A 7,998-nucleotide genomic window follows, 5' to 3' on the forward strand; every position below is an offset into this window, starting at 1 on the left:
GCTACTTCCTTGAGAAGGTAAATAAAATTGACAAACCCCTAGCCAAACTTACAAGCAAAAAAAGGGAGAAAGCTCAAATAAACAAAATCAGAAATGAAAGAGGAGAAATAACAACAGACTCCACAGAAGTACAACAGAAGAATCTCCACAGAGGATTATAAGAGAATACTATGAAAAACTATATGCCAACAAAATGGATAACCCAGAGGAAATGGATAAATTCTTGGACTCCTACAATCTCCCAAAGCTCACTCAAGAAGAAGCAGACAATTTGAACAGACCAATTACAAGAAAAGAGATTGAAACAGCAATCAAAAACATCCCAAAGAATAAAACCCGAGGACCAGATGGCTTTCCTGGGGAATTCTACCAAACTTTCAGAGAGGATTTAATACCTATCCTTTTCAAGCTATTCCAAAAAATTAGAGAGGATGGAACACTTCCTAACACATTCTATGAGGCCAACATCACTCTGATACCAAAGCCTGACAAGGACACCACGAAAAAAGAGAACTACATGCCAATATCACTGATGAACATAGATGCAAAAATTCTCAACAAAATTTTGGCAACCAGAACTCAGCAATTCATCGAAAGGATCATACATCATGATCAAGTGGGATTTGTACCAGGGAAACAGGGATGGTTCAACATCCACAAATCAATCAACATGATACACTACATCAACAAACTGAGGAATAAAAACCACATGATCATCTCAATAGACTCAGAGAAAGCATTTGACAAAATCCACAGCCATTTGTGATAAAACCTCTGAACAAAATGGGCATAGAAGGGAACTACCTCTACATAATAAAGGCCATATATGACAAACCCACAGCCAACATCATACTCAATGGGCAAAAACTGAGCGCCATACCCCTGAAAACAAGAATGAGACAAGGATGCCCTCTATCACCACTTTTATTTAACATAGTACTGGGGGTCCTGGCCAGAGCAATCAGGCAAGAAAAAGGAATAAAAGGAATCCATATAGGGAGGGAAGAAGTGAAACTCTTGCTGTTTGCAAATGACATGATCTTATATATAAAAAACCCCAAAGAATCCATTGGGAAACTTTTGGAAGTAATCAACAACTACAGCAAAGTTGCAGAGTATAAAATCATTTTGTATAAATCAGTAGCATTTCTATATTCTAATAACGAACTAACAGAAAAAGAACTCAAGAACACAATACCATTCACAATCGCTACAAAAAGAATAAAATACCTCGGGATGAATTTAACTAAGGAAGTGAAAGACCTATACAATGAAAATTAAAAGGCCTTTCTGAAAGAATTGGATGACGACATAAAGAGATGGAAAGACATTCCATGTACATGGATTGGAAGAATAAACATAGTTAAAATGTCCATCCTACCTAAAGTAATCTACAGATTCAATGCTATCCCAATCAGAATCCCAATGACGTTCTTTACAGAATTAGAACAAAGAATCCTAAAATTCATATGGGGCAACAAAAGACCCCGAATTGCTAAAGCAATCCTGAGATAAAAGAACAAAATGGGAGGCATCACAATCCGTGACTTCAAAATATACTACAAAGCTACAGTAATCAAAACAGCATGGTCATGGTACAAAAACAGGTGCACAGATCAATGGAACAGAATTGAAAGCCCAGAAATAAAACCACACATCTATGGACAGCTAATCTTCCACAAAGGAGCTGAGGGCATACAATGGGAAAAAGAAAGTCTTTTCAACAAATGGTGCTGGGAAAACTGGACAGCCAGATGTAAAAGAATGAAAATTCACCATTCTTTCTCATGTAGGCAGTACACTCTTTGACATCAGTATTAAAAGGATCTTTTCAGACACCATGTCTTCTCAGAGAAGGGAAACAATAGAAAGAATAAAGCAGTGGGACTTCATCAGACTAAAGAGCTTCTTCAAGGCAAATGAAAACAGGATTGAAACAAAAAAAACAACCCACTAACTGGGAAAAAATATTTGCAAGTCATATATCTGACAAAGGGTTAATCTCCATAATACATAAAGAACTCACAAGACTCAACAACAAAATATCAAACAACCCAATCAAAAAATGGGCTAGATACATTACAGACATTTCTCCAAAGAAGATATACAGATGGCCAATAGGCACATGAAAAGATGTTCATCACCTCTGATCATCAGGGAAATGAAATTCAAAACTACACTAAGATATCACCTTACACCCAATAGAATGACAAAATTATCTAAAACTAATAGTAACAAATGTTGGAGAGGTTGTGGAGAAAAAGGAACCCTCATACACTGCTGGTGGGAATGCAAACTGGTGCAGGCACTGTGGAAAACAGTATGGAGATTCCTCAAAAAATTAAAAATAGAACTACCGTATGACCCAGCTATCCCACTACTGGGCATCTATCCAAAGAGCTTGAAGTCAGCAATTCCAAAAGTCCTATGCACCCCAATGTTTATTGCAGCATTATTTACAATAGCCACGACATGGAAGCAACCTAAGTGCCCATCAGCAGATTATTGGATAAAGACGATGTGATATATCTATCTATCTATCTATATATATAGATAGAGATATATATATATACACAATGGAATACTACTCAGCCATAAAACAGAACAAAATCATCCCATTTGCAACAACGTGGCTGGACCTTGAGGGAATTATGTTAAGTGAAATAAGCCAGATAGAGAAGGACAATCTCTGTATGACTCCACTCATATGAGGAATTTAAAAATGTGGACAAAGAGAACAGATTAGTGGCTACCAGGGGAAAGATGGGGTGGGGCGTAGGCACAAAGGGTGAAGGGGTGCACATACAACATGACTGACAAACAATAATGTAGAACTGAAATTTCACAAGATTGTAACCTGTCAGTAACTCAATAAAAATAAAAAAAACCTCACAATTTATGACTTAAACAAATCGGGATTTATTTACCTCACATTGTAAGAAGTACTAAGCAGGTAAGGGCTTCATTGTTGCTTTCAAGCATCCAGATTCTTCTATCTTTCTGCTCTATGATCCTTAGCATGTTGGCTTATCATATTGTCGTGGGTTAAATGGTGGCTCCCCAAAAGATATATCCACCTCCTAATCCCTGGAACCTATGAATGTGACCTTATTTGGAAAAAGAGTCTTTGCAGATGTCATTAAGTTAAGGACCTTCAAATAAGATCACCCTAGATTATCTTGGTGGCCCTACATCCAAGTGGATCTAAATCCATTTATGGCAAGTGACAGAGGGAAGGCCATGTGAAGATGGAGACAGATCTTGGAGTTATGTAGCTGCAAGCCAAGGAACTCCTGGAATCACCAGAAGCTGAAGGACGCAAGAAAGGAGTCTCCCTTAAAACCTTCAGGGTGCCACCTTGCCGACATCTTGATTTTGGACTTCTAGCCTCCAGAACTATGAGAGAATAAGTTTCTGTTGTTTTAAGCTTCCATATTTATGGTAATTTGTTATCAAATTGGCTGCTACTCCTCCAAGCATCATGTTGGAGTTGCTGCTGGCCACTTCTGTCCCTTTTGTCAGGAAAACAAAAGCTCTTCCAGAAATCTGAATAGCCAAATGTCGTAGGCAGAATTTTGCCCCCCACGACCTTTGTTGTCTGCTGTTACTCCCATAGTTATGAAATGTTACATGGCAAGAGAGACTTTGCAGACGTAATTAAGTTTACTAATCAATTGACTTTAAGAGAGGTTATCCTGGATTATCTCAGTGGGCCCAATGTAATCACGTGTACCCTTCAAAGAAGAAACAAGAAAGAAGAGGCAGTCAGACTTGAAACACAAGAAGGATTCAATGAACCGTTGCTGGCTGGAAGATGGAGTGGGCTCCAGGGAAAGTGTGAGAAGGAAATAAATTCTGTCAAAACCCAATAAGACTGAAAGAGGACCCAAGTCAGCTGGAGCCCAGCTGAGGCCTTGATTTTAGCCCCGTGTAACCCCGAGTAGAGCATCTATTCATGCTGTGCAGGCTTCTGACCTACTCACATGCAAGATAATAAATGGGTGTTGTTCTAAAAAAAAATTTTTTTTTACTGTAGCATTAACCACTGGAAAGCTTGAAGCTAAATTTGCGACTTATTCATAGCAAATATATGATTTTATTTTATATATTTTTGTGCTAAGTTTATTTCTGACTCTGTATGTTTCTTTTTTTTTTCTCACTTACATTGGTTGTATGGATTAGGTTTGGCTATGAGGAGTGGAAAACCCAGAATACCATTGGCTTAAACAAGATAGAAGCTTCATTTTCTCTCAGGTAAAATTCTAGGTGGTCCCAGCTTGGAATGGCAGCTCCATGGTCATCAGGAACCCAGACTTCTAACGTGTTGCTCTGCCATCCTCAACACACAGTTTCCAACTCATGGTGCAAGATGGCTGCTCAAGCTCTCATCATCATGTCTGCATCAAGTCAGCTGGAAGAAGAATAGGAGAGAAGAGGGACACAACCAAGCTTCCCTTTGAAAATTACTTCCTAGAAGTTGCACACACAACTTCCATTTGCATCCCATTGACCACATGACTACACCTAGCTATGAGGATGGCTCAGAAATGTGGGTAGCTATGTATTTTAGCTAAAAATGAAGAGTCTTAATACTGTAGAGGAAGGGGAGATGGGCCATTCGGAAACAAGGAGCAGGTTGTGGTACCTCTATCTGTAATTTATTTTATGGATCTTTGTGAACTATTTTAAATTCTGTCCATACTGGGGGAAGGGTGATGATAAGTAAATGAAGGAATAAATAAGTTTATATTCTTAGAAGCAGGATGGATCTTGTTATTGGTTCTGTCTAACATGAGTCCGAATCTCAGAATGGGCTCTGATGCCACGGAGGTCTTAACCGTTCCCACCTTGGGATGCTCAGAGGTGGTCCTGCTGAGCTTGAGCTCTGCATCTCTGAAGCCTGAGGAGCAACATACACTCACCAGGGCGGAGGCTGTGAGGGCGGATCCACTTTCCTTGATTTGAAGTGAATTTTCTATCAACGCAACATCTTAACACTGCTTCTCTCTGCCAATCAGTAGGGGATTACATAAATTTTTGATAAAAAGGGGAAAATCATTATTATTCAATGAATGCAATTTGCTTAGTAGACAAATATCTCTCAGAGAATGCGGCTCTTGAGGTGCCACGGGGACGGAAGGATGTGACAAAAAGATCTGGAATAGAGAGAAGGCTGGGAGGTACTGGCTAGGATTGTTTGGCAGGAGACTTTATAGTTCTATAGCTGTATTTTCAAACTTCAGTTTGCCCAGGACCTTAGGGACGTGGTTAAAACTGCAGTGACCTGGGCCCCACCCCCTGAGATTGTGATTCATCATTTTGACAAATACTGGACTAGAGGATGCTGATTGCCCAAAGATAAACTTTTCAAAATGGATTTAAACTTCCTTTTGAAGAAGAAAATGAACAAGTTATTTAAAAGAATACAGCGTTTGCTTTGGATACTTAATTTTCCAGGTTTCTGAGGGTCTGGCAGTTCTCCTCCCCGTCACTCTTTTGTGGAGCAGGACCTCAGACCAACAGTGCACAGCTGACTTCCTGCCTAAATGTTAAGGATTTGAGGAGGCCTTTTAGCTCTCTGGCAGCTCGGGGCACCTGACCCGCCAGGCACCAGGGGCCTAGAGAAACCACACTTAGGTCCCTGCTCACCACGGCAACCAGCGCACACTGGTCCCCATCCGTCAGTTTCCAAGCTGGCCCCTCTACAGGGTCGCTTGTGTCATGGTGCCAGGAGAAGCTGCGGTTGTCTTCCGAGTTCCAAGTGCCTGGAAACAGGGCTTCAGTCCCAGGCCCCGACTTCTCTCTCTGAGGTTTTCTGGGTGGGAAGCTGTTTGGACTCGGGGAGTTGGGGGCTGAGAGAAAGAGGATGAGTGGGGGATCCTGGGACATGAGTGATATCGGTGGGATGTGTGTCACTTGGAGCTGTCAGCTGGACCAGCAGGAAATAAGAAGCACAGATCTGAGGGGAGCGGAATGAATCCCAGTCACAAAGATAGCTTGATATTTCCGCCTGGAGGGAAGTTACAAGGTCTTCACGCTACAGAAATATCAAGACAGGAAAATCCATCCTCCTTCGTCTGTGAGTGTTTATGGGGGGTTACTGTAAAATTAAAAATTTTCCCAACAGTTTATTATAAAATCTTTTTCAAATATACAGCAAACCTGAAAGAAACACACTGCTTAGATTCTACTATCAGTATTTTATTTTATCTACTTTATCACATGCTGTCCATCTGCATGTCCCTCTGTCCCTCCACCAATTCATCTCTTTTTTTTTTTTTAAAGATTGGCACCTGAGCTAACAATTGTTACCAATATTCTTCTTTTTCTTCCCAAAACCCCCTATTACATAGTTGTATATCCTAGTTGTGAGTGCCTCTGGTTGTGCTATGTGGGACACCGCCTCAGCATGGCCTCATGAGCAATGTCATGTCTGCACCCAGGATCTGAACAGGTGAAGTGGAACATGGGAACTTAACCATTCTACCACAGGGCCAGCCCCTTCCCTCTTTCTTTCCTTCCAATTCTGGTGTTTACTACCCTCCTTCTATTTGTCCTCAGCCACCTGAAGCCATCATCTTTAATGATTACAACAAAGAACAATGAAAGTAGCTAAAATTTAGAACATACATTACATCACAGGCGCAGTGCTGGCCACTGTTGTGATGTTACCATCTTGTTACCTGTCAGAAGGAGAAGGAGGCATGATTATCCCTCTTCTGATGAGAAGGAAACAGAGGCTCAGAGAGGAGTGGCTAAACTGGAGTTCAAGTCTGGTCTTATCTGACATTTCACCTCCGCAGTCCAGTTTCAGGGGAACAACAGTCCTAGAGATTCCCTTTCGAACAGGGTTAGTGAGAAATTCACTAAGATCATCTCAAACCCATTATGAAAATCATTGAGAACATCGCTTTCTGCATGTAGATAAGTCATTAGTTCAGGGGGTAATGGAAAGGCTAATCCTTGAACTGTCATTATCTGTGACCCCTCTGGGTATCAGCATTTCTTTGCACAAGAGTGAAGTAGGCAGTATTCTCCTTCTCTTCATCATAATTGCTGGAATTTATGGGCCAAACATTCCACGTTAATTTAATTGTTAAGACTAATTCTCTGGGGTAGATATTATAATCTCCATTTTAGAAATTGTGGGGAAGGGAAAGGATCTTTTTCTCTATCCTCTTAGGTTCGTGACTGGGACCTACAAATTAAAGTGATAAAAGACAGATTAATAGGAGAAAAGGTTCATTTTAAACGTATATGGGAGCTCCACAAGAAAGTAATGAAAACTCAAATAAGTGATTAGACCTGGGGACTCATATTCCATTTTAACAAAGATTGATAAATTGTAACATAACTAGACAAAGTAATGGGGGTAAATTGTGGGAAGTAAATTCACAGCAAATTGTGCTTCCAGGCTGCCAGAGGCAGTAAATTGTGGGAAGGTAAATATATGGGGGGAACAATAGGAAGAGAATTATTTAGTAAGGTGTGTCATACAGACTCAAGTTGGTGCCTTCTCCTTTGATGAGTCATCTCCAGTGAGTAAGCGGGAGGGCAGAGAGCTAATTGCTTTCAGCTCAAAACAAGCCTTACACTAAAATGGCATCTTTTGAGGTAGAACACTTTGATCCCCTCAAGATAAACAATGATCCTCACTGGAGTAGATTGACAGATAACAGAACAGAAGAGAAAGTCCACATGCACTCCAACAAATGAGGCTTTAGTATGGGATAAAAGTGGCATCTCAAATAAATGGGGAAAATAGAAATTATCAGTACAGGGCCAACTCCTATATGGCAAAAAGCACCACAAAAAAGTAAAAATACAAATGACAATATGAGCAAAATATGTGCAACTCTCACCACAGATAAAAGGTTATGCTCCTCAATAGGAAAATGGCACCTACAAATGTGTGAGGAAAAGACAACCTACCCAACAGAGGAATGGGTGATGGATAGGAATAGACTAGTCCTAGAAGGAGAAATGCACATGGCTCTT

General features: G+C 40.4%; 1 long non-coding RNA gene across 1 annotated transcript; it reads right to left on the reverse strand.

Moving 5' to 3' along the window:
- Nucleotides 1-4,073: 4,073 nt before the first annotated feature.
- On the reverse strand, nt 4,074-5,542 carry LOC139078786 (uncharacterized). The gene is made up of 2 exons (XR_011531900.1): nt 4,923-5,542; nt 4,074-4,411 (listed from the first exon to the last, which is right to left on the reverse strand). It is a non-coding gene; the product is annotated as an uncharacterized lncRNA (long non-coding RNA).
- Between the last annotated feature and the right edge of the window lie 2,456 nt (nt 5,543-7,998).

This window comes from Equus przewalskii, chromosome 22 (genome assembly GCF_037783145.1).
Source record: "Equus przewalskii isolate Varuska chromosome 22, EquPr2, whole genome shotgun sequence".
NCBI lineage: Eukaryota > Metazoa > Chordata > Mammalia > Perissodactyla > Equidae > Equus > Equus przewalskii.